Raw genomic sequence first — 27633 nt, forward strand, 5'->3', positions numbered from 1 at the left:
TTTCTCTTTTTGTGTATAGTTGTGGAGAGGAATGACACCCTTTAGATTAATTAATTATTTTTCATTTGGGAGTAAAACATCCCAATGGTTGTTGCAATCTTTCCATGTGCAAAATCTTTGGAAAATAGTGCAATAATAAAGAGAGACAAAGATCTAATACTTGTTTATGCCAAGGTGGTGATCATGTGGTTTCAATGCTCGAAACTAGAGCTGAGAGCTCTGGAAGGGACACAAAATCTAGTGATGTAAGTCAAAATTCTTAAAAGTAATTTCCTGTACATTTCATTATATTTTTATTGCTTATGTAATCTCAGAGTGCCCTTTTTTTGTGTTTGTTTTATTCAGAAGTCAACAGTACTGGCTAGAGCTTAGTCATGGAAAGAGGATTTGAATATGAAAATACTTGTTGATGCTGAAATAGATTCCAAGCCATCTTCCTTACAAGATCTAGGTTGGCACAATCAATGTTATTTATACATGCATCTCTCTAGTCGTCTTTTTCTTCATAATGCTAGATTATCCATCATTGAATCCATAATAATTTGTTTTGATTTGATAGTTTTCCTTCTGTGCTTGGCCAAATCCTTGGGATCTGTTAGAAATTTCTCCATAAGCCACCACAATTTAACGCCTTCCAAAATATTTTGCAGTGTGCACTTCAATGGAACAATGTTGGAAATACCCTCCAACATGTGATAATCTCAGAGACTATCACTATTCATCATTGCAACTCTAAAAAAAAAATCACTGAACAAAAGTTTAGGAACTTAGATCAAGCACAACCTTCCAATCATTGAAAGATTTTAGGCATCTCACCCATCAACCTTTATTATGTTTGTATTTGTGTCATGTTCTAAAGCTCTAGATCCCACCCTTGAAACCCTCCAACAACTTCCTCTTATAGGTTGTAGTCCTATCAATACATAGATTCCTAGAAAGTTTTGGAAAACATGATTTGATACCATGTTAAGTAAATTTTTCACTCAAAGATTAATCCTAAAATCTAGGTAACTTTAAAAGCTTGACTCCTATCAAAATTAGACACATATTGCAGAAAATAATGATAGCGATACACAAATATGAACTCTCAATCACATCTCTATTGAACACAGGAAAATGAGAATACACTACCATAACTCAAAACCAAAAACTTGCTAACCAACATAGTGTTTCACTCTACATCTTCATTATAGACTAGGAAAAAGAGGGAAGATACAATGTAACTGAACACATGAAAGAAGCTCTTGGTCTAATTGTGTCAAACCCTAACCTTAGTTTGGACACTAGTGCACCCCACTTCCATGGATAAGAGTGCCAATAGAAGTGTTATTGTTCGTGCCTCCTACATATTTATTCCCTCATCTTCTCATACAAGTGCCTCGGTTGGCCTAGGGACCTGTGCACTTCTCTGATAATAGCTATGTTGCCATGATTTTCAAGAGAGGGGAAGAATGGGGATGGAGGGATGTGTCCTTGTGATGGTTGGAGCTCAAACTTAGACTTTTGATGGGACAAAAGGGACTAGGATGCATCCCCGAGATGGCAAGAGTGCACCCCCAAAAATTTAAAGGAACAATGGGTTGAGGATGGAAATAATTTACATTATATTAAAAAATATTAAAACTTAGAATTCACTATAAACATTGTAGTTTCTTGTAAGCATGCTAGGCTATACCATATATACTATAGTGTCACACACAAACCTTACACTTGATTTAAATCTTCAACTCAATTAATCACTAGTCAACCCGTATGTTTGTGTCATTGTTACATGTGATGATACAAAATATAGGTTTATTTTGTGTCTATCTTGTTCTTCGATTGTCCATGTGGAAATCCATTTTTCAAAGGCTAATATAGGATCTTACAGTGGATGCAGAGGATAGGAAAAACAAGGTCATTTTTAATGAATTGGACTTACCAGTGGCTTATAGGTCACAACTGAGAAGTATCTATTTTGTCATATTCATCCAGGGCTTGCATGTGCCATTGTCCATTTGACTATGAAAAACCACCTAGGCTCAACAAACCATGATATATTATTACAATATAGTAGAATGAATGCATTAACATGCATACCTCCACTGATAGCAATTCCATTTTTTATCACACCAATAACCAAAACTATGATTTATCATTGTGTAGTATCATGGAACCAATGATTATGGCAATAACATAACATCACATCTCATGAAGACTTAGTCAACTCTATTAGCTTGGAGAACTTTCCAGGTTATGAACCTGGGTCATCATCATAGCAAATGCTCCAAGTTACCACAAGGCTACAATTTGATGAATGAAAACTAGCGTGTATGTCTTTACTGTAGGATATTTTTTGTTTTTCTCCTTTTCCAGTTTGTATATTAATGATTCGAATTCCTTTGGATCCCACCAATGACATGCCTTTCAAATGCTTATCAATTCATAAAATTTGTGGAATTGACTAGAACAATAAGTTAATTATCTGATTTCCATATGTTTCTAGACAATACTCTAAATTCCTTTTTCGAAATGAGCTATATTTTTTTTATTGGAAACTAGAGGCACATGTTAAAACAAGTTAGCATTTGTGATGAGATGTAAAAAACAAAAACCCAAGACATTTTGATGAGATCTTGAAATTATGCTTTAAGGAATTCTTTGACAATATATAATGAAATCATTATAGTAACATGTTTCATTCAGCTCATATAATCACTTCAAGGAGTCAATTGTAGGCTATACAAAAATAAAAGAAATTGTGCGGAACATCTGATTTGATTTTAATCTAAAAAAGCTCATGCTTCAACAGAAACTTCATGTGTACTAAGAACCCCAATTCTCTCTTTGCATATACCTTGTTCAGGGCCTGGTCCATGTTCATGTCCCTATTTATCTGTATGGCTTAAGAGGTTCACATTATACTCAAGCCTCTTGTCTAGCAAAGATTTTAGAGATTGATAAATAAGGCATGTAAACAATTATCATCGTGCTAAATGGTTAGAAAGATTTGTGGCATTATTATATGTAGGCAATGACTTTCCACAATTAATCCACATAGTGATTCTTCCAAAAAAAGAACAATAGTACACACCAAACATCCAAACATTACCTTGTATAGTTAATTTCTTCATACAAGAATATAATTCAAGCTTATGCTTATAGCTTGATCCAATTGGCATCACCAATAATTACTACATGAACAATCTCCATCCTTGAAATGATGGTAACCTCACAATGATTTTGGGAGAAACAATTTTGGAAATGAACATGGGTGCGGAGTGAAAATCACCACATACTGAGAGGTTCTTGACAATTTGAATGGTTTTATTAAAATATGTGTTTAAGAAACCAAATGAGATGGGAAGCTTCTCACTATTGTAGAAAAAAAATGCTCTGCTCCTCCTTCATAGCATTTACTACAAATCTCCTATTAGGAAGACACCTAACCACCTTCATCTTCCAAGATAAAATTGAATACATTTCCTCTATTTGTGAATGTGATATGTCTCTTGTAAGGAAAACATGTATTTGTCCATTGATCTCAATCCAACTGCACCCAAGAGTCTTTTTGAGGCCTCTATCTTTCATCGCTTTTTTGTACCCTTTCGGTGTTAATCCACCTGCCAGCGGCAACATAAATATTGGAGAGAAGATTGCTAGGGTCTAGCTCAAAAAGGCATACTGCCATGTTGGACACAGATTGTCATTGATGTCAATATGGCAATATTTAAGAGGAGGAGACAGAGCATATCGGAGTCAAGAGGAGAAGACCATATCGGAGGAGCCACATATATCAGAGCAAGAGGAGTCATATCGGAGGAGTGCCAGAGCAAGAGGAGCCATCGGAGGAGCTATCGGAGCTATCAGAGCTATCGGATCATATAGGAATTCATTTGATGGCGATCAAATGAACTACTAATATATACATGCCCAGACTTTCCATCAGAACGACGAGAGCATACGCAGGAGCCATTTGACCTTCCAGATCAACGGTCCAGGAGACATGGGAATAGTGCGATGAGCTGTGAGCCGTCAGATCACTAATCCGGATCGACGGTCTCGATCTAATCAGCGATCGGGAGATTGGAGGAGTGGAGCCTTTCGGGACTGCGAAGTGGAGAGCTCTGATATCCGGAGCCGAAGTCATATTAGAGATCAGCCTAAAGGGAGATCGGGTCCAGTTTTGTATCGGCGGATGCATACAGATATAACCCGCGACGAGCGATCGCCGATCGCCGATGAATTACCATTGGGTGGAGGCGGATGCGATAGAATATAAACTGTGGTGCATTGCATATTGGGTCCGCGGAGAACTTGTATCATTTTGGAGGTAGCGATCAGCGAAATCGCCGAATCATCCGGAGCTGAAATTATATAGAGGATGGTTGAATGGGAGATCGGGTCCGCAAACCCATTCTGTTATAACAATCCCAACGATACGAATCCGCCGATATGACTGATCCAAAACCGATATAGAAGGGAGTTAATGGGTCGATCGGGTCCACTAAACCTTCGCGTTACAAATCCGTCGAAGCGAACCTGCCGATATCCCGGACCCGAATTCAATATAGAGACGGGAGTCTAAAAGGGCGTTGGGTCCGCACCTCGTCGGAGGTCAGGGCTTAAGGGCTTTTTGAGACCGCCGAAATCCGGACCCGCCGAAATTTATAAAGGCGAAATTATAAAGATTTGGAATTTGAGCATTGGAAGTAGAGCGGGGATTATATGGCTTCCGTGTATTGATATATTATATGATATATGACCACAGGGGTTAAGGCTTGCGGGCTTTAAAGCACTCTGGTGGTGGCTTCCGATGGTTGATAAAACGCTCGGGTGGTGGCTTCCGATGAGTGATTAAAACGCTCGGGTGGTGGCTCCGATGGGTGATTAAAACGCTCGGGTGGTGGCTTCCGATGCGTGATTAAAACGCTCGGGTGGTGGCTTTCGATGGTTGATTAAAACACTCAGGTGGTGGCTTCCGATGGGTGATTAAAAGCACCGATAAAGCCTGTAAGAAAAAAAAAAAAAAAAAGCAAAGAAATGGAAGCCGAAGTGTCAAGCGATCAAGTGAGGAGGAAGCCAAAGAGCCAGCACGTAAGAGGAAACGAATGGACAGGGGCATGGAGCATATAAAAGTAGCAAAAACAGAGAACTGTGTGGTTGTTCGTGAACGGTATAACCTGAGCATGAGATAGTGAAAGCAGCAGAAGAAAAGGGGGCAGCAGAAGCAGTGGAAGCTGAAAAGAGCGCAGCAGCACACCAGTGTATACCAAAGAGGTTGGAGCCTCAGAATTGAACAGGATTGAAGTCCTTGGGAGTTGGTGCTCCTAAGTCCAAGATTGGTGTCTTGGAAAAATAGAGTTGGTGCTCAGGAGGTTGGAGCCTCACCAAAGTCCAAGTTGGAGCTTGGCAACCAATTGTGACAATCTATTTATTGTATTTATTTTACTGCACAGTTATATTAATAAAAGCATTTATTCCTGCTATTCATTTTGTGTTCTGAACATATATGTTTTAACTAGTAAAACAATAGTGAGAAAAAGAAATACTGATTCACCCCCCTCTCAGTATTTCCAACAATTGGTATCAGAGCCGGCTTCTTCATTCTAGCTTAACAGCTTGAAGAAGGATCAACAACCATGATGAGAAATCATGAAGCATCAGGAAAACCTCCTCTGTTTGATGGCACTAACTTTGGGTTTTGGAAGAAAAGAATGACTTACTATTTAATGTCCCTTGGACCTGAAGTCTGGCATTTTTGTCAAACTGAATACCGAGCGACTTCCACTCTTCCAACAGACCAAGATGAGAGGAAAGCCTACATTGCAAATGCAAAAGCCATGAACTCTATCACCAGTGGAATCACTGATTCCGAGTTTACAAAAATCATGCACTGTAACTCTGCCAGAGAAATGTGGGAGAAGCTAGTTAGCTTGTACGATGGAGACTCAAAAGTCAAAAAGGCAAAGCTTCAAACTCACAAAAGACAATTTGAAAGTTTGAAGATGGAAGAGGAAGAAGATATTGCAGCATACCTCCTCCGAGTAGCTGAAGTGGTAAATTCCCTGAAAGGATTGGACGAAAAGGTTGAAGAAAGTACTATTGTACAAAAGGTATTAAGGTCCCTTCCAGACAGATTTGACTCCAAAATAAGTGCTATAGAAGAATCAAAGGATCTTGACACCCTCAAAATGGATGAACTCCATGGAATTCTCACTGCCTATGAAATGAGGAAAGGTGGACCTAGCTCCAAAGATGCAGCATTCAAGGCCTCAAAGTCAAAGAAATGGAAAGAAAGGAATGACTGTAGTGATGAGTCAGATGTGGAATCCGAATTGGCTCAATATGTACGAAAGCTGAAGAGAGGATCTAAGCTTAAAGGCAAGTATCCTCTTATCTGTTTTAAATGTGGTAAAATAGGTCATTATGCAGCAAAATGTCCTCATAAACAAGATAGTGATGATGAAAGAAATTCTAAAAGAATGACATACAAAAAGAAAGGGTTCAATGAGAAAAACCTTCTCTCCAAGCAAGGTGAGTCTGATGAGGATGAGTTTATGGTCATCAAAAAGAAATCAGGTGAGGAAAGCGATCATGATGAAAGCCAAGAAGCATTATTCATGGCACTCACAGATAATGATGACTCGAGGCCAAAAGGAAATGTGGATGAACTGTTAATAAGTGCCATTGAAGAGAACGAGAAACTGCGGAACAAAATTATCTCTCTCAAAGTGGAAAACGAGGAAATAAGAAGGAGAGAAGATCTCTTGGAAACAAAGCTTAAGGAAAAAGAAGAGACTTGTGAAGAACGTGAGGCCGAAGTAGTATCTCTGAGAAAGGAGTTGGAGCAAATCAAAAAGGGTTGTAAAAGCTCTCAAATACTTGATACTATTCTGAAAAATCAAAAACCTCAACATGATAAGTTTGGAATAGGTTTCAAGGGAGAATCCTCAAGCACTAAGAATAGTGCGAAAAGCTATGCTGATGCACTTTCCTGCAACCCAAAAGATGAAAAAGTATCTTATCAAAATTGCATCCCAGATTCCAAGAATAAAGAAAGAGTTACTCCAAAGAAGAATGTGGAGTCGAATCATGGACACTACAGCAAATACAAATCTGTACCCCACCAAGGGCCCATCAAAAATCCAAAGGACAAGGGAGGAGTAATTCTCAGAAAGGAAAGCGAATTAAACCGTGGTTACTTCAAAACCATATTTCTTCGACACTGTTTTCACTGTAAAAACTTCGGTCACCAAGCTAGACACTGTATGGCTCGCAGAAGTGAGAAGACAACGCAAAAGGACCGAGTAATCAACTCATATGCTCCCAAAAGACAGGGACAAATCAAAACCTTCAATTCATTCGATCCCTTGACTAAATTTGATCTGACTTGCTCTTTTTGCTACAATAATGGACACTATGAACAAAACTGCCCACTCAAAGGAAGAAAGACGAGCAGCAAGATCTCTACAATTGACAAATGCAGCCTGGCTCTATTTGCACAAAATAATGGAAACCAATGGTTTGTGGATAGTGGGTGCTCCAGACACATGACAGGAGACAAAAGGAAATTTATCTCACTGAGCAAAAAGGAAGGGAATGTGTCCTTTGGAAGCGGAACTGGCAAAATTGCAGGAAGAGGAACAGTTACTCTGATCAATGGAAAAGGAAAAGCTCAAGATGCTCTGCTGGTTGACGGACTCAAACACAACCTTCTGAGTGTCAGCCAAATTTGTGATCAAGGACATAAGGTTGTTTTCAGCACCAAAGACTGTGAAATAAGGAACTCTGCCTCAGAGAAACTTGTGGCAAAAGGAGTGAGAACACCAGACAATATTTACGTTCTGAACAAAATTCAGGAAAACAAATGCTACTTGAGTCACGCAGATGAGATTTGGTTGTGGCACAAGAGACTTGGACATACCAACTTCGAAAATCTGGTCAATATCAGCAAGATCAAAGCTGTACAAGACATCCCAAGGTTGTCCAAACCAAAGCAAGCAGTGTGTTGTCCATGTCAACATGGAAAACAGACCAGAACCAGCCACAAGACAAAGGAACACTGTACATCAAAGCCCTTGGAGATCATCCATGTTGATGTGTGTGGGCCAACTAGAAATCAAGCACTCCAAGGAGAAAGGTACTTTGTGTTATTTGTTGATGATTATACTAGAATGATGTGGATATATTTCATAAAGTATAAATCTGAAACCTTTGAGTGTTTTAAGAATTTAAAAGCCCTTATAGAAAACGAAAAAGATTCAAAAATTAAGTGTCTCAGAACAGACAGAGGAGGAGAATTCACATCAAACGAGTTCAGTGAGTTCTGCAATATTCATGGAATTAAAAGGGAATTCTCGGCTGCCAGAACACCTCAGCAAAATGGGGTAGTTGAAAGACGAAACCGAACTGTCCAAGAAATGGCAAGAACCATGCTGTTAGCAGCAGACCTCCAGCCAAAATTCTGGAAGGAAGCAGTAGGGACAGCTGTCTATACACTGAATCGGACTCAATTAAGACCAAATTGTGACAAAACTCCTTATGAGCTATGGAAAGGGAGACCTGCTTCGGTTAAGTACTTCAAAATATTTGGAAGCAAGTGCTTCATAAAAATAAATGATGGTTCACCTGGAAAATTTGATTCTCGGGTTGATGAGGGGATATTTCTTGGATACTCTCCTCGGAGCAAGGCTTACAAGTGCTACAATTTTCGACTGAAGAAAATAGTGGAAAGCATCGATGTAAAGGTTGATGAAGATCTTCCAGAAAAGGAAATTGAAGAACAAGAAGATGACTTTCTCATTGAAGAAGAAGAATCTAAAGAAGAAGAGATAGATGATGAAGAAGAAGAAGGGGAAAGAGAACCATCCCATACCCCATCAAAGATGAAGTATGTAGAAAGATACCATCCAGAAAACAAATCATTGGTGATAAAGATGAAGGTGTGCATACCAGAAGAAGGATAACCACCTCACCCAAGAGAAAAGCCATTGCCCTCCTATCTATGATAGAACCAGAAACATTCACAGAAGCAAGTAAGGATCCTCATTGGGTAAAAGCAATGGAAGAAGAAATGTCCCAAATTGAGAAGAACAAGACATGGGAGTTGGTACCTCATCCAAAGGACAAAAACATAATTGGAACCAAATGGGTGTTCAAAAATAAAATGAATGAGGAAGGACAGGTTATCAGAAACAAGGCAAGACTTGTCTGCAAAGGCTATTCACAAATTGAAGGAGTTGACTTTGAAGAGACATTTGCACCAGTGGCCCGTATGGAAGCTATCAGGATGTTCTTAGCATTTCAAAATCTATCAAATGGACGTGAAATCAACATTTCTAAATGGGGAACTCAAGGAGGAAGTCTACATGGAGCAGCCAGAAGGTTTTGATCTGACAGCAGGAAAGGACCTAGTCTGTAAGTTGAAAAAGGCTTTGTATGGGTTGAAACAAGCTCCTAGAGCTTGGTATGCAAGACTGGATAACTATCTCCAACAATAAGGCTTCAAAAAGGGAGTGGCTGGAAGCAATCTATACATAAAGACAGATCAAGGTAAGTTACTAGTTGCTCTTGTTTATGTCGATGATCTGATTTTTTCTAGTAATAACGATGAAATGAGCCATGAATTTTCTCAAATCATGGCAAAAGAATTTGAGATGTCAATGATAGGAGAACTGTCCCACTTCCTTGGACTTCAAGTATCTCAAACCAGAGTAGGATTGTGTATATCTCAAGCCAAATATCTAAAAGACATGCTGAAAAAATATGGAATGGAGGACTGTGAACCCATGAGCACTCCCATGACCACAAACTGCAAACTGAGAAAAGATGATGACTTCCCTCTAGTAGATGCAACTCATTACAGGTCAATGATTGGAGCCCTTCTATACTTAACAGCTACACGACCACACATAATGCAAGCAGTAGCAATGGTGGGAAGATTTCAATCGGTTCCCAAACAATCCCATTTATTAGCTGTAAAAAGAATCCTCAGATATCTGAAGGGAACTTCTGATTTCGGTCTTTGGTACCCAAGGAATTCAACACTGACTATAACTACATACACCGATGCTGATTGGGCTGGAAATATAGATGATCGGAAAAGTACTAGTGGAAATGCATTCTTCCTAGGAGATTGTTTGGTATCCTGGCTCAGCAAAAAACAGTCATCCCTATCATTATCCACAACCGAAGCTGAGTATATTGCTGCAGCAGACTGTTGTACTCAGATACTATGGATGAAGGAAGCGCTAAAGGATGTCAACATATGTACAGATCAACCAATTACTGTTTATTGTGACAACACTAGTGCTATCAGTCTCAGTAAAAATCCAGTGATGCACTCAAGAACCAAACATATACCAATCAAGTATTATTTCCTCCGTGAGCAAGTAGCTAAACAAAACATCGCTCTGGAATATATAAGTACTAAGGAGCAGATCCTTGATATTTTCACTAAACCTCTTCCTCGGGAAGCATTCGAACACCTGCGACAAAAGATGGGGGTTATTTCTTTATCATCGCTCAAGTTTATTCATAAAGATGCAGCAAGACAGGGGGAGCAGCTTGACAGGGGGAGTTCGTATGCATTCCTTTGCCATTGATGTCAAAGGGGGAGAAGGCAGAAAAATATTGTCATCAATAACAAAGGGGGAGATTGTTGGACACAGATTGTCATTGATGTCAATATGGCAATATTCAAGAGGAGGAGACAGAGCATATCGGAGCCAAGAGGAGCAAAAGGAGCCAAGAGGAGCAGACCATATCGGAGGAGCCACATATATCAGAGCAAGAGGAGTCATATCGGAGGAGTGCCAGAGCAAGAGGAGCCATCGGAGGAGCTATCGGAGCATATCAGAGCAAGAGGAGCCATCGAAGGAGCTATCGGAGCTATCGGAGCTATCGGAGCATATAGGAATTCATTTGATGGCGATCAAATGAACTACTAATATATACATGCCCAGACTTTCCATCAGAACGATGAGAGCATACACAGGAGCCATTTGACCTTCCAGATCAACGGTCCAGGAGACATGGGAATAGTGCGATGAGCTGTGAGCCGTCAGATCACTAATCCGGATCGACGGTCCCGATCTAATCGGCGATCGGGAGATCGGAGGAGTGGAGCCTTTCGGGACTGCGAAGTGGAGAGCTCCGATATCCGAAGCCGAAGTCATATTAGAGAGTAGCCTAAAGGGAGATCGGGTCCGGTTTTGTATCGGCGGATGCATACAGATATAACCCGTGACGAGCGATCGCCGATCGCCGACGAATTACCATTGGGCGGAGGCGGATGCGATAAAATATAAACTGTGGTGCATTGCATATCGGGTCCGCGGAGAACTTGTATCATTTCGGAGGTAGCGATCAGCGAAATCGCCGAATCATCCGGAGCCGAAATTATATAGAGGATGGTTGAATGGGAGATCGGGTCCGCAAACCCGTTCTGTTATAACAATCCCGCCGATACGAATCCGCCGATATGACGGATCCGAAACCGATATAGAAGGGAGTTAATGGGTCGATCGGGTCCGCTAAACCTTCGCGTTACAAATCCGCCGAAGCGAACCTGCCGATATCCCGGACCCGAATTCAATATAGAGACGGGAGTCTAAAAGGGCGTCGGGTCCACACCTCGTCGGAGGTCAGGGCTTAAGGGTTTATTGAGACCGCCGAAATCTGGACCCGCCGAAATTTATAAAGGCGAAATTATAAAGATTTGGAATCTGAGCATTGGAAGTAGAGCGGGGATTATATGGCTTCCGTGTATTGATATATTATATGATATATGACCGCAGGGGTTAAGGCTTGCGGGCTTTAAAGCACTCGGGTGGTGGCTTCCGATGGTTGATAAAACGCTCGGGTGGTGGCTTCCGATGGGTGATTAAAACACTCGGGTGGTGGCTTCCGATGCGTGATTAAAACGCTCGGGTGGTGGCTTCCGATGGTTGATTAAAACGCTCAGGTGGTGGCTTCCGATGGGTGATTAAAAGCACTGATAAAGCCTGTAAGAAAAAAAAAAAAAAAAAAGCAAAGAAATGGAAGCCGAAGTGTCAAGTGTTCAAGTGAGGAGGAAGCCAAAGAGCCAGCACGTAAGAGGAAACGAATGGACAGGGGCATGGAGCATATAAAAGCAGCAAAAACAGAGAACTGTGTGGTTGTTAGTGAACGGTATAACCTGAGCATGAGATAGTGAAAGCAGCAAAAGAAAAGGGGGCAGCAGAAGCAGTGGAAGCTGAAAAGAGCGCAGCAGCACACCAGTGTATACCAAAGAGGTTGGAGCCTCTGAATTGAACAAGATTGAAGTCCTTGGGAGTTGGTGCTCCTAAGTCCAAGATTGGTATCTTGGCAAAATAGAGTTGGTGCTCAGGAGGTTGGAGCCTCACCAAAGTCCAAGTTGGAGCTTGGCAACCAATTGTGACAATCTATTTATTGTATTTATTTTACTGCACAGTTATATTAATAAAAGCATTTATTCCTGTTGTTCATTTTGTGTTCTGAACATATATGTTTTAACTAGTAAAACAATAGTGAGAAAAAAAAATACTGATTCACCCCCCTCTCAGTGTTTCCAACATGCCGTGCATTCTGCTAGGTTCATATTATTATGTAGTTTATAGGAACCAAGCAAACAACTCGAGAGTTCATACAATTGCATCAGGTTTTATTGCCATTTTATTGATAAAGTCTTGTGCTTCATACAAACACCCAGCTCGCCCATGAAGTTTAAGCACACCTATATAGTGTTCCATTGCAGGTGTGATATGATAATGTTCTCTAATGAAGTTAAAATATTGATAGCCTTCATCAACTAAACTTGCATGGCTGCGTGCAGATAAAACACTAAGGTCACATGATTCGAGTTCATCCCATAATGGTTCATTTTTCCAAAGAGTTTTGCCCTAGTCACGCATTGAATATCCTACAATCATTGCATTCCATGAGACTATATTGAGGCATTTTCTCAAATAATTCAACTTCCTTATGAATTCACGCACATTTTGCATACGTTTCTGTTAAGGCCTCATCGCCGGGTTGCTCTGAATGCACCACAACGCCGTCTTTGTCACCCGACATGCCTCCTCCATGTCCTCTCATCTATTCAATTTTAGTCTGCCGTCAATCAATGCGTCCATTTTTCATTGCCTCGCCTTACGGTAAGCAATGGAAGGAAAAAACCAGTGATCCGAGTCCTGAGTGTTATCCACGTTCTTACTACCCCTTACTATTTCCAGAAGCACCATTCCGTAGCTGAACACATCGGTCTTGGATGTGATTCGCGACTCTGAAAGCCACTCAGGCGCCATATATCCGGGCGTCCCTCTCACCTGCGTCACCACGCGGCTTTGCAGATCTCTGTTCAGAGACCTCGCCATGCCGAAATCGAAGACTTTCACCTTGAAATTCTCATCCAGCAGAATGTTCTGAGGTTTGACATCAAGATGCAAAATACAAAGTCTAGACTCCTCGTGCAAGTACGCAAGTCCCCCAGAAGCTTCTCTGAGGCGAACAGCCATCTATCGAGAGACTCGTTGGCCATGAATTCGTATACCAGAATACGATGAGCATCCTCTACACAAATACCACCCAATCTCACGAGATTGGAATGATTGAGTGACGATATGGTGGCGATTTCAAACTCCCTTTGTCCCTGCCCGGCCGGATTGGCTAGACATTTAATGGCAACCTGAGTGTCATCCGCTAAAATTCCTTCGTATACCTTCCCGAATCCTCCCCTTCCGATCTCCTTTCTGAAGCTGCCAGTGGCCATCTCCATTTCCTGATAACTAAATATAACTGGAAGACCCGTCAGATTCCTCAGATAATCTCCGTCGAATTCATCGAATGCACAAACAAACAGAACAAGAAAAGGAAAGAAGGCCGAGAAGCCGCAGCGATCGTTTCAAGTTCCCTTCAAGGTATGTTCATGGTTATGCCGCCTGAATAGGATTTTGAGATTTGAAAATCATTGATTTTATTGAGTTGTATTTTTTTTTTAATAATAATAATAGCAATAATAAATCAAGAAATTTGATCTTCTTAACCCATATAGATTTATGGTTAAATGGATTTAAAACATATTTACACATCATAAAATTTTATTAAATAAATTTATATTGATCATTTATATATTGTAATTTATATTATATATATATATATAAAATAAAGATTAAAATAAAAATAACAATAACTTCACTACTCTTTCGATTCCAAAATATTCAAAAACTAGCATCAAAATAAAAATGAACATTTTTCAAGCGCATGAGCCGCGAGAAACCATATAAATCCCTGTAATAAGTATAGGGATTAGCATTTCTCAACAGCATGACCCATTAGAAACCATATAAATTCATATGATAAGCATTCGTGCGCGTTGAATAGATCGTGATAGATCCAATGCCGCGTAAACCATGAAATAAAGTATGAGTATGAATTTCGAGTACGATACGCATCTCGACTTTAATATGGTTTAATGAAAACTACAATTTTTGGGGATTCATAAAATAGTAGTGTTGCAATAATAAGATGGATTGTGCTTCATACCTTCCCAAAGAAATTGTCCACTCTCAAACATATAATACTAAATAAGTTCTACAAAGTCAAAGTATTATAATATAAACATATAAATGATAATAATAAATTAATTCAATTGATTTAAATATTAATCTTAAATAATTTTTTTTTAAATATTAATATTTACTTTTACATATTTATATATAAATATGAAACTATCGTGATGTTGTGTAGTTTTATAAGTATGATATTTTAAATTTTGAAAAATTCTATTATAAATATTCAACTTAACATTAGATATAGCAACTAACAAAGAGATTGAAAATTAACAAAAGGAAGATTTTTTTTTTTTTTTTTTTTTCTAATTTCATATCTTGAAAAGTTCAATTAAGCTAGAGTTTTTAAAGTGTTAAATTCCAAGTTTACCATATAATTTTAAATTTAATGAAATATGGGTTTCTTTTATCTAAAAGACTATTATTTATAATTTCATTTTTTTATTGAGGAAATTCTAAACTATTCATTATATTAATGAAATATTATATATAATTTTCATTATTTTTTTAATAAAATATAGTCTCTTATATATATTAAAAAATTATAGTCACACTTTCTATGGGTATTTATTGTATTTTTCCAAACTAAGACGATGTTTCACAGAATTGTAAGGTAAGCAAGAGAATTTTAGAACCAAAGAGCACCAATATAGTCAAAGGAGTGTATAGAAAAATCATTGGTGATCTTTGAAATTCCATTTTCTAATGCCACTTTATCATTAGATAGCTTGTCTTTCATAGGCCTTATCCCTATAAATATACATAAAGAGATACAAAAAAAGACTAATTTAAAAGCAAGTTGTCATGAAAAATATGTTGCAATATGAAGTTGTGCAAATTAGATTCCCTTTTATTCAACAAATCACTACAAAAAGTCTTCATAGTTTTGGATTTCAGAAATTCCATTTTCTTGTGTGAACAGTAAGATTAGTTTTAGAGCTATATGTTCACAAAAGGTTTTATATGGCATTTCCCTAACATTAAAAGAGATTTTGTGAGTTCAAAGAGATGTACTCCCTTAGGCTTGTGTGTATATGGGGATTCTAGGGAATTGTTGAGTATATAACACACTATAAAAAAAAATATTATGGTTACGATTTTTTCTTTGATTTTGCAAGATACTCTTTGTATTTTAAAATTAATGATTTTGTCCATATCGTAGAGTTTAAAAAACATCTTTTCCCCTTTGAAGGAACCAATTTTTGTAAGTTCCCCGGCCTTATTTCTTTAAATGGAAACAATTTATATTAATGAGTTCAAATCACTCTCACCACTAGCTTAAAGTTATTTTTAATTTTTGATATGAAGCTAAGTTATGTACTAAATCAAAATTAGAATATAAGTGGTAATAAGAAAGTTAAATGCTTACATGGATGTAAAATAGAAGTGAAGTGTTGATGAGAAAGTGAAACTAGAGTGTCAAGGAAGAAGTGAAGTGAATCCATTAATGCACACATAACTCAAAAGTAGGATCTCTTCATCCATAAGTGATCATTGGCAAACACTTTTCATTTTTCCAAAATGAAAAAGCTAAAATGGGTGGCAATGTAAAAGTTTACCTTCACATCAATTAGGCATATTCTTGCAATATTTGTTTTTATTGTGTGATATTATTTCAAAGGCCAGTCAATGAATTCACCCCCAAATGATTGGTAACATTTTTCACTCTAGATCACTTTGCAATCTCCAATATGTAAAACTTTACAATCTAGGAAAGTGTGACAACTAAAAGCAAATTTCACATCAATTAATTAACCCCACATGATTGGTACCATTTTTCACTCTAGATCACTTTGAAATCTCCAATATGTTAAAATTTATAATCTAGGAAAGTGTGACCACTAAAAACAAAATTCACATCCATTAATTCACCATTTGAGTAACTAAAACATATAATTAATATTTAAATTTGAAGATTTAGCGGAATCAATCAAGGTTGATGTAGATTTATCAATCATGACACTAGATTTGGTTAATTTGGTTATAAATTTTTAAGTCATTTGATTTGTTAAACCATTGTAAACATGCATTCGAATGATGTTAGTGAGAATCAATCCTTGTGTAGAGATATTTCTATCTCGAGAGATTTGTTTATGTCATATGTAATTTGAGTGGAAATCTACTAATAGTTTTCTTTGTTATGATATATTTTCACATGGTCAATTTGTGTTTGAGACAAAAAATTATATGAGCTGACACTTGTGCTTTCCACTACTTTTTTTAGTCATTCTTCATCACATATATATGACTATGCCAATAAAAATAGTTAAAACATCAATGTATATGTTTCTTTTGTGGTAGACATGTGCTTGGAGATTAATTGAGAATTCCATTTTAGTTTAGCTATTCTTAATTCTAAATTTCTCTCAGATTTACTTATAATTGGGAACTATCTCAAATTTACTATAACCAATCTTAAACTAGTTTTTTGCAAAATTTAGTCAAATAATTAGGATGAATTATTATTGTGAGTGAAAATGATGTTACTATTTTCTCTATTTGTATGTTGTTTTCATTTATGAAAAGTTCCTTTAAGAATAACCCATGTTAGAATGCCTTCTACACTTCCTCATTGGAAATACAAAAAAATAGAGGAAGTTTCTGAAAAGAAGTCAATAGAGGTTGAAAGTTTCCAAGAATATGTTCCAATAATCATGATACCTATGCTTAAGGAATATCAACCATGATGTATTTACAAATATAATGAAGGAGACATAACATAACAAATCTCTTTACTAAGAGGATTATCTAGATGTATTTTCTCATAGTGACCTGGGGATAAGGGAAGATGATGACAATTTTTTCATAAACATTAGGAAATTGTGCTTACATTTAGTTGTAAAAAGGGCACCCATTATGTATTTTTTAGTTTTTATTTAGTGGCTTATTAATTATGTAGATTTGAAGAGAAGCATAGTAGGGAATGATGTATGCCTCTATGAGGCATGCCACTATCTTGAAGTTCACGTAGTTAACCTCTTTATGGATTATCTCTATGGCAAGAATGATGTTGGGATTCCAAAAAGTTGGTGGAAGGAAGATAAGAGATTTAGGATTATGTAGATGTAATTCCTCATAGTAACCTAGGCATAAGGAAGATGATGACAATTTTTTCATTAACATTAGGAAATCATGCTTATATTCAATTGTGGAAAGGGAAACCATTATGCCTAGTTCAATAGTTATTTATTGGGTCATTAATTATGTATACTTGAAGAGGAGCATGGTAATGAATGAGGCATGCAATTATGTGGATTAATTTTTGGTAGAGAATTTGGAAAGGTTTTATAAAATTCCAAATCATGAAGTTCACCTAGTCAACCTCTTTATAGATTATCTCTATGATGAGCATCATGTTGGGATTCTAGCAAATTTGTGGAAGGAAGATAATGGATTTTTCCATAAGGAAGATGGGGTTTAAACTATTACCAATATACAAGAAGCATAAATATATCTCATGACTTGATAGGAAAATTATATATACAAATATGCTACGTGCATTTCACACATGGTTGGATGCCACTAACATATATAATGGTTACATTTAGAAGTCAGTTTAATTGGCTTCGTATTTGTTTAATCAACTTAACAATATGATTGAAAGGGAACACAACACAAAGGAAAATACCAATATTGTTTCTATCTTCTATATGGAATTATATCTACTAGATGTAGTTTGTGTTTCTAATGTATTTTCAACCCTCAATTTTAATTGATAAGTCTCAAAATACCTAGTACCTCTGTATTTTAAAATTCTATGGGGAAATAGGTATAAAAGACACTACCCAACCATTTAGGACATTTTCATAGCTTGATTATCTCATTATTTTTTACAAATAATTTATAAGGCTAATTGATGATGTTAGGAAGTTGATTAGTTATGTTGGAAGTCAGAATCTTCAGGAAGACCTTACTTATTTGAGAACACATGGTGAAAATATAACACTGCATATTTTACCAACTTATGTACCTGACATAGTTTGTTTTGGGGAGATAACATATTAAACTATGTTTCACAATTTTAATGATGCATTGTTGAAGCAAGATAAGAAAAATATTGTTTTCTTCATATAATTTTATTGTTGGTCATTATTTCTTAAAATATCCACAACATGCACAATAAAAGTTAGTGCTGTTATTTCATATAGATTTCCTCTTGATAAATTTAGGAATCATGACACCAAGATCATTATAGTTAAGAATTCTGATACAATCTCTTTGTACTAGCCATACACTCATGAATTCTAAAAGGATGCAATTCTCAAAGAAAATCCCTAGGATTAGGAAAACGTTAAGTTAATGCTACAAAACCTTTATTAAATATTATTTAGCACTTTTTCTCCTAATGAAAAAAATGGATCAATGACTAGGGGAAATACCAAGATGTATGGAAATGATAAGAATAAGAATATAGGAAACTTGAAGAGATCAAAATTAAAAAATAGGTTGAGAGGAAAGTGATATTGGATGAATAGACTAAGAAACAAGAAAAGTAGTTGGAGAGGAAAAATAAGAGTTAAGGAAGAGGCAAGAGGAAGAAGCTTCATAGTTAGAATTATAGAAAGGAAAGAGAGCCTATAAAACTAATTTATTTTTATTTTAAAAATAATACTCATTAATAAAATACACATTTCAATACAATAACAATTTTCATCAAATATTAAAATATTTTCAAAATATATAACTACCGTTCAAAAAAAATTGAAATAAAATTAACAATAACTTCCCTACTCTTTCCATTCGAAAATATTCAAAAACCAGCATCAAAATAAAAATGAACATTTTTCAAGCGCATTAGCCACGAGAAACCATATAAATCCTTATAATAAGTATAGGGATTAGCATTTCTCAACAGCATGACCCATGAGAAACCATATAAATTCATATGATAAGCATTCGTGAGCGTTGAATAGGTTGTGATAGATCCAATGCCGCGTAAACCATGAAATAAAGTATGAGTATGAATTTCGAGTACGATACTCATCTCGACTTTAATATGGTTTAATGAAAACTACATTTTTTGGGGATTCATAAAATAGTAGTGTTGCAATAATAAGATGGATTGTGCTTCATACCTTCCCAAAGAAATTGTCCACTCTCAAACATATAATTCTAAATAATTTCTACAAAGTCAAAGTATTATACTATAAACATATAAATGCTAATAATAAATTAATTCAATTTATTTAAATATATTTAAATGTTAATTTTAAATAAATTATTATTTTTAATACTAATATTTATAATAAAAATTTAACATACTTATATATAAATATAAAACTATCATAAATGATGTTGTGTGGTTTTGTAAGTATGATATCTTAAATTTTGAAAAATTCTATCACAAATAATCAATTTAACATTAGATAGATTGAAAATTAAGAAAAGAGAAAAAAAAATGATTTTTTTTTTTTTTTTTTCTAATTTCATATTTTGAAAAGTTCAATTTAACTAAAGTTTTTAGATTGTTAAATTTCGGGTTTACTATATAATTTTAAATTTAATGAAATATGTGTTGCTTGTAGAAATTTTCACTAAGGATTAGCTAGCTTTGATACCATGTAGAAATTTCCCTGTAAATCAAATAGATTATGCAATGTACTAAAGCAAAATACAAGATCTATTTCTACATCAAACTTTGCGGAAGCTTAATCGATTTTGAGCAAGATCAAACAAAACACATATAACAGAGAAGAAGATTCAATCACACATAACACAGAAGAATACTCTAGGGAAACCTCAGCTGAAAACCCCGCTATCGGTATTATCATACAAGTGGAAATATGTCCATATTACAGAAAGCTTTAGCTCACAAGCTATCCAGATCTCAGTACAATCCCTCTACTGTTCATAGACAGTCAAAGGCTTCTCGCAAACCTTTTCCTTTGCCCTCCAAACCTCCTATTTCCTTACACAATTTCTCATGGGTCCTCAAGGTGCCACCTATGTGTAATTACCTCACACACTACTCACTAACCTCTAAAATAACTACAAAAACCTGAAGGAGATGAATCCTTCTACATGGATGAGTTTCCTTTATAGGAAAAAATCATCCAACTGATAGTACATTATCCCTCCTCTGATCTCAACTGGGTCTCTGACTGAACTGACATGCATGAGTTATTTACGAGAGAATATTCAGTTATCTGAAGTGCAACAGTTACATGCATGCAAGCATTAACTAACTGAACTCACAATTAATTCAACAAACTGTTTGAATTAATCTAGCTAGACTTGACTCAGTTAACTGAGCCAACTAATTACAACTCAAATTACAACTCATCCTTATCTCTTTAACTGATGGATAAATTCCTCAATTAATGGAGAAATTGTTGCATGTCCCCACATAGACTTCATGTTTGATTTTCTACAACTAATTAACTCACGGTGAATTAATTAATTATTTGACAAACAACTGCTAAGATCAAATTCGAATTTTACTTCACTATTTTAGTGTAGGGGCTAACTAAAATAGGAAGGTATCCTGAAATGCTATTTTTAGCAATGCTATTTATAGCACTTCCATTTTTCATTCCTTGCTGCTATTTCCAACACTGGTACCCGAACTGCGATTTATAGCATTTCTTGTTGCCATTTTCAACACTCCATCTCAACAAGAAAGGCATTCAACTCGAACCCGATCCTAAACCATTGGAATGTTTTTCATGCAAAACTTCGCCCAAGTGTGGTTGCTCCAGCAACTCTACAAACAAAAAAAAAACTCCCAACTGACCTTTCTGTTGGGCTAGAAACATACTCTGATGTTGAAGCTCCATCTGCCACTGATAAGTGCTCCCTCTCTGACCTCTCAGCTGCTGCAACACTCCATCATCTCGCACCGTTGCACACCTCTATGTGCCATCCTGCACTGGTGCAACACTCCTATGCCTCTCGCATTGCTGCAACTTTCTAGCTCCACACATTCTTGGGACTCCTGCAATGTAACTCTCTCTGCCGCTCCATCTGCATCTGTCTCTACCAACTTAGCTAGTCCTACTACTCCTCGTCAAGGCTCTCGTAGCAAAGTCGAATTCAAAAGGTTGGGTCCCTCAAGGATCCAGCCCCTATTTCAGCCTTCATGGGACGATCACTCCACATCGCCCCACCACCCACATGAAGGTATGGATGCATGTGATCCCTCTGCCCACTTGGCTTGAAATTTCCCTCTACTGGAGGTATCTGCATAACTGGATGCCTCCACTCGATCTCCTCTCGGCTTCTCCAGTTGTGGTTGCTCCATAACCTCCTGAAGTTGCTTCACCAATTGTGGCTTCTCCACAATTGTCTGAGACTTCTTCTGGCACTTCATGTTGAGAGGTAGTGTACTCTCCCTCTCAACCACCAAGTATCCATCAGTTTCCTTGCTCCTCACGGCTTTGCATGCATCTTGAATCTCAATATCATACAGGTTCTTGACTCGTGAACCGATCTGCTTCTCTTGCCTCGTGGTGATGTGTCTAAGGAAAACCTTTCCCTTACTGAAGACTACATCATAGCTTGTCTTCTAGCATTGCAATTGACACCAACTTTTTTCTCAGTCCTGGTACATACTTGACATTGGTCAAGGTAATGCGAAATCCATGCTCCCTCTGAAAAACAATCATGCCTACTCCTGATACACTATACTTTTCATCATTACCCATCGCTATGAGTATCTGGATATCTTTCTCGTCCAAGGTACTAAACAAACTCTTGTTGCCGGTCATGTGGAAAGAAGCTCCACTATCAATAAACCAACCACATCCCACCATGGATGAAACCATGCATGCGAAGAGGGTGAAATCCAAATCGAACTTTGAGGCCAATGCCTCATCTTCAGATCCTTCCTTGGATCTTATATTGGATTTCTTCAGTGGACAATTTATAGAAAAATGGCCCACCTCATGACAATGAAAGCATCACACTTTCAATTTGTCAAACTTCTTCCCACCATAGGAAGAACTCGATTTGGGATGAGAATCATTCTCCTTCCCTTTCTTTTCCTTACTCAGTAAGGCGCAGTTTTCTTCATCCTCCTTGAATGAGGAACCATCTCTGGTGCTTCTTCTTATCTCCTCCTGCATCAGATCCAACCAAAGTCGTTCCAAATATGGCAGTTTCTCTCTTCCATTTACCGAGTCTTGGTAGCTATGCCAACTCTTAAGAAGACCTAGGAGAGCAAGACTCACCATGCAATCATCAGCTGTCGTGATCCCTACACATCCAAGCTCGTCCCTGCAGGTGGTGAGCTTGTTCAGATATGTCAAGATCTTGTCACCCTTTTCACACTTGATTTTCCGAAGCTTGTCTTTCAGTGCTAGCTTCCTCTAATTACTGTTGTTCTGATATAGATCTTTCAATGTTTTCCACATTGAAAATGATGTCTCCTTCCCATGGAGGCAAGAGACAATGTGGTCTCGAACTCCCTCCAAGAGGATTCTCCTCTCTCTAGCCACACATTTCTTCCATTCCGCCAGTTGAGTAGCATCAGTCGACTTGGGGACTTATTGATCAATGAAGTCCTTTAGAACATTATCCTCTAATACTGCTTCCATGCAATCCTTCGATGCTATTTAATTCGAGCTACCATCAAGGGCATACTCGAGTCTTAAACCTCTGAACGCCATTGGTGAAACTGAGATGTGATAAGAACTCAATTTCTATATTCAGAAACCTCAAACTTCGAACTTCTCCCTTCTTGTATATTGTTCTTCTCCTTGATCACCTTTTCTCTGATACCATGTATGAATTCTCACTATGGATCAGCTAGCTCTGATGCCATGTGGAAATTTCCCTGTAGATCAAAAGATTATGCAATGTACTAAAGGAAAATACAAGATCAAACTCTACATCAAACTTTGTGGAAGCTTAATCGATTTTAAGCAAGATCAAACAGAACACATATAACAGAGAATAAGATTCAATCACACATAACGCAGAAGAATACTCTGGGGAAGGCCTCAGCTAAAAACCCTGCTATTTGTATTATCATACAAGTGGAAATATGTCTGGATTACACAAAGCTTTATCTCACAAGCTATCCAGCTCTCAGTACAATCCCTCTACTGCTCATAGACAGTCAAAGGCTTCTCACAAACCTGCTCCTCTTCCCTCCAAGCCTCCTATTTCCTTGCGTAATTTCTCAAGGGTCCTCAAGCTTCCACCTGTGTGTAATTACCTCACGCACTACTCACTAACGTCTGAAATAACTACACAAACCTGGAGGAGATGAATCCTCCTGCATGGATATGTTTCCTTTATAGGAAAATCATCCAACTGATAGTACATTATCCCTTCTCTGATCTCAACTGGGTCTCTGATTGAACTGACATGCATGAGTTATTTATGGGAGAATATTCAGTTATCTGAAGTGCAACAGTTACATGCATGCAAGCATTAACTAACAATACTCACAATTAATTCAAAAAACTGTTTGAATTAATCTAAGTGGACTTGACTCAGTTAACTGAGCCAACTAATTACAACTCAAATTACAACTCATCCTTATCTCTTTAACTGATGGATAAATTCCTCAATTAATGGAGAAACTGTTGCATGTCCCCACATAGACTTCATGTTTGATTTTCTACAACTAATTAATTCATGATGAATTAATTAATTATTTTACAAACAACTGCTAAGATCAAATTTGAATTTTACTTCACTACTTTAGTTTAGGGACTCACTAAAATAGGAAGGTATCCCGAAATGCTATTTTAGCAATGCTATTTATAGCACTTCCATTTTTCATTCCTTGCTGCCATGTCCAACACTAATACTCGAACTGCTATTTATAGCAGCGCTATTTTTAGCACTTCCATTTTTAGCATTTCTTGCTACCAGTTTCTTTTTTTACTAAAGCAAGAGACGGTCCTTCTATTAACTTAGGTAAAAAAATGATTTACACAGGTTACAACAGACACCTAGAGGCGCAAACTCCCACAAAGGGAGAGGGAAATTACCCAAAGTACCCATAAAACCCTCCATTAGTCAAACAGAAACAATGCCTAGACTGCCCTGGAACCGAAAGCGGGCAAGTGGATCCAAAGTCCGCTCCCAAAAACCCACTGTTGATCTGTCTCCTTCCTATTCGGCGGTCAAAAAATCATCACGCACGGAGGTGAAGCCCACAGAAAATCCCTTAGGTTGCTCGATCAACACTAACTGTTGATCTTTCCCTTCTGATCTAGTAGCTGGTGTCCATATTGCGCGGCTTAAAAGCCCGCTGAATACTGCGCGATGAAGGCAGTTTGATTTTCCGTCCTCCGCCACGTGTTGCTTCCTGAGTGGAATCATTGGCTTTTCATAAAAACCGTCTTTGGTTTGGATGGCGCCTGATGAAGGTGGTAAACCATTAGTAGTTTTATCCTTTCGGGCCCACCAACTTGCACGCCAAAAGGTGGCCATTGATCTTCCCCCTCCAGATCTGATGGCCACAATCCAAATCGGACCACACATCCGCTCGTGGATTACCCAGCGATGAAGGTGGTAATCACTTTTCATCCACCACCACGCGTCACTTGCTAAATGGCATCACTTGTCCTCCGAGAAAACCACTCCCAAGTCAGAGGGCACCCGATGCAGGTGGTATATCTCGAGCAGTTTTTGACCCCAGTTTTCTTTTCCTTTGACCTCCAATGCATTGCACGAGGAAGACATATCTGGAAGGGTGGCCTCCTGCATGGAATGCCTTAGGATTGGTGTTGGCGCTCTGTGGCGTTCGTCTCAGTAGCACATTCTCTCATCGCTTCTCCCTTTGAGCAGATATCTCCTGTCTCAATTTCTGCCTTTGTTCCTGCTTCCAGAAGCACCCTTAGAGAACCGACAATGCATATCCTCTGATAAACTATCTGATGTGATCTTATTCTTCATTGACATGAAGTAAAATTCTATCTCTTGATTTGTTCTGATACTGTTGTCTGTCGATGAGGGCCTGAGATGAGCATTCCTCCTTCATCTTGTCATCCGTTACCTCCTCCCACCAGCAGCACAAGTTGATATGCTTGTTTCGAACCCCCTCATTGGCCAGCCAGTCCGCTACTTTGTTGGCTTCCCTACGGACATGCACCAACCTAAGAGTTCTTAGAACTCTTAGGTGTGATTGGATTCTTTGGTAGACTTGCAGAAGCCGCTAGTGTCCTGAGATTTTCTCTGGTGCTGTGCCAACATTTATCCTCTTCACCGAATTAATGACTAATTCCAAGTCAGCCTCAATGATGACATTATGTATGTTGTACTTGAGCAGTATTTCCAAGCATAATTCCATCACCATGAGCTCAGCCATATTGTTGGTTGCTTTTCCTAGATAACTATGGAAGATGACCTGTATGTTTCCTTCCTCATCCCTCATGACCCCTCCATAACCTGCTTCTCTTGGATTTCCTTTTGAGGCTCCATCTATGTTAAATTTTAAAAAAACTTGTGAAGGGGATTGCCAGAAAGCCTTTTCTGCTAAGGTATTCTTGTTGATCTACGTAGAACACTATGGGAGATGAACCTTAAGCTCTAACTTCTCCAGGATTCTGGCCTCTCTTTGTCCTATGAGTTTTCCGGTAGTGACACCTCCTAGGATGTGAACAGTCTCTTTGAGTTGCTTAAGGATTAGCTTTAGGATGGTGCTCACCAGGCTCGCCTTATCCTTGAAAATCCTATTATTGTGCTCCTTCCAAACATTCCAGATTAAGAACCCTGGGGTCAATGCCCAGGCAGAGTTTATTATCTCATTATCTGAAATTTGTTTTTGCCATTTTTTCAGTGTAGAAATGATGTCATTTACATGTCTGTCTATCTGCTCGAAGACATCTCCAACCTAGTTCCATAGTGTTGTAGTGAATGAGCATCTATTCAGGAGATGATTAGTGGTTTCTTCTTGTTGTCCACACAGGTGACATCTTGAGGGGCCAACAAATCCTCTTTTTCTTAGGTTGTCCCATGTCAGAATCTTGCCTTATTGAACCAGCCACTTGAACAGTTTGACCTTCATCCAATGAGGATTATCCCAAAGTTCTTTCCACATCTTATCAGTGTTTGGAAAGTTAAGCCTTGTGTCTATCCTTTTGGCCTCCTTAAGGGTGAAGAGACATGCCTTGTTCTTCCCCATCTTAATTGATCGTCTAAGGTTGAGGTTAAGATTTTCCCCTTTTCCAAAAGACCAGTAAGGGCTATATCTTGAGTATTCATCATGCCCATCTCATTGTAATTTCAAAGTTTCCATATTCGCCATTTCCCATTGTTCCTTGATTGATCCCAATAGTCACTTACCCTCCTTAATCCTTTGTTGATTGTATTTGTGTGAATGTTTGCTAATTCTTCACTGTGGAGATTGTCCTCCTGCTGCCAATTATCCTCCTAGAACCAGGCCAAATTTTCGTTTCTGATCTCCCAGAAACTATGTTTTTGGACTAGGGCCCTGTTCTCCCATGCCCTATTCCAAATTGGTGAACCTTTTACTTGTCCTGTCATTCTTATGAGGTTCTTCTCCTGCCAATCCCTTGCATACTTTTGCTTCCATAGTTTTGCCCAGGGGGCTTGTATTTCCTTTAGCCATCTCCACCAGACTTTGGCTCCTAGAACTTTGATAAGGATTCCCGAGTCATGAACACCCAAGCCACCATGGGATTTTGGTTTTCATACCCTGTCCCATGCCACTAGGGCCCATTTCTTCTTTTCTTCACCTTTCCCCCAGAGAAAGTCTCTCTGAGTGTTTCTTATTTTAGTAATTACACCAGTTGGTGCTGGAATGGCTGATAGCATATAGATAGGGATGGTTTGGAGGATAGCCTTAGTTAGAATTAGCCTCCCTGCTAGATTTAGGGCTCTATTTTTCCATTTGCTAATCTTATCTTTTAGCTTCTTTAGAACAGGCTCCCATATTTAACACACATTTCGTTAAATTTGGAATTAAATGGTGGATCTAGAATTTCAAAATAACCAAAAAACTCAATTCTAGAATGTTCTTGTAATAAAAAATTTCCAATTTTAATGAAATATGTGTTATTTCCTTGTGTAATGGTTTGTCAGTGAGGGGAACTCCCAGGTACTTCGAGGGCAATGACTCTCTTTGAAAGCCCAAAATTCTGGAAAGATTTCTTTGAATCGAAAT

At 37.9% G+C, this 27633-nt stretch overlaps 1 pseudogene; it reads right to left on the reverse strand.

Moving 5' to 3' along the window:
- Positions 1-13121: 13121 nt before the first annotated feature.
- LOC149209272 (G-type lectin S-receptor-like serine/threonine-protein kinase SD2-5 pseudogene) lies at positions 13122-13759 on the reverse strand (annotated as a pseudogene).
- Between the last annotated feature and the right edge of the window lie 13874 nt (positions 13760-27633).

The sequence above is a fragment of the Pinus tabuliformis genome, chromosome 1_2 (genome assembly GCF_031772625.1).
Source record: "Pinus tabuliformis cultivar Carrire ecotype Pingquan chromosome 1_2, CPIR1, whole genome shotgun sequence".
Taxonomy (NCBI): domain Eukaryota; kingdom Viridiplantae; phylum Streptophyta; class Pinopsida; order Pinales; family Pinaceae; genus Pinus; species Pinus tabuliformis.